This window comes from Octodon degus, unplaced genomic scaffold (genome assembly GCF_000260255.1).
Source record: "Octodon degus isolate 3935 unplaced genomic scaffold, OctDeg1.0 scaffold00005, whole genome shotgun sequence".
Classification (NCBI taxonomy): Eukaryota; Metazoa; Chordata; class Mammalia; order Rodentia; family Octodontidae; genus Octodon; species Octodon degus.
In genome coordinates this window covers 33528890-33529698 of record NW_004524581.1, presented here as the reverse complement: position 1 = coordinate 33529698, position 809 = coordinate 33528890, and the positions used below count along the sequence as shown (strand labels likewise).

The 809-nt window shown below is 38.7% G+C and overlaps 1 non-coding gene across 1 annotated transcript; it reads right to left on the bottom strand.

Moving 5' to 3' along the window:
• Nucleotides 1–363: 363 nt before the first annotated feature.
• Nucleotides 364–496, bottom strand: LOC111818767. The gene has a single exon (XR_002822680.1). It is a non-coding gene; the product is annotated as a small nucleolar RNA SNORA1 (small nucleolar RNA).
• Nucleotides 497–809: the final 313 nt, after the last annotated feature.

Sequence of the window (809 nt, the reverse complement as noted above, 5' to 3'; positions counted from 1 at the left end):
GAAATTGGGTGCATTTTTTTTTCTTGTAAAAATTAAGTAAATTTCATTTTAAAGAAATTTCATGTGATTTAATTAGGGCCACTTTAATGAGGCTGCCTTCAGAGTAGGCCTTTTCGAAAGCAAGGAAGCTTACTCCAGCCATCCCGTCCGCCACAATTCTTCTATCTCCACCTGAATTACGGACATTGACGACTGTGGTCTTATATCCAACTTGGTCCAGCAATACAGTTTTGGAGCCTAAAGTTGAATTGTACGTAGTATTGGTATTTTGGCACGTGACCTAGATTCGGTATCATTCCTTATCATTCCTTAACCTTTCATTTCTAATACTGAAAGTCAACATTTTTCAGTCAGTATTAGGCAAAATGTTACAGGCCTCATTGTCACCACTGTAAATATTTACTGTGATGGAAACATGGCCTGTGTCGCAATCTTAGCCACACTGACCAATTCTGGACACCAATCAACAGTGCCCGTTCTAATCCAGAGTGAGGCTTCAGCTCATTCTTGATCTACTAGGAATACTTCAGTGAATATTATATAGGTCATTTATTTGAAATAAATGCCCTTGAGCAGAAGAGAGTACCTCTTTGTTTCTAGGTTCTAAGAATTCTATCAAATATATACTGATTGTCCAATTCTTATTACATTTCTGTATGTTTTGCTTCCTTTGGCTTATTCATGATAAATTTGAAAACATTAAGCTATCTTTGGCAGCCCCTGGCAGTCTCGAGAGTTCTTCCAGAAAACTCCTGAGTCCCTGAGGCTCCTGGAAAACCTCCTACAACGAGCTTCTCGGAAGAAGAACA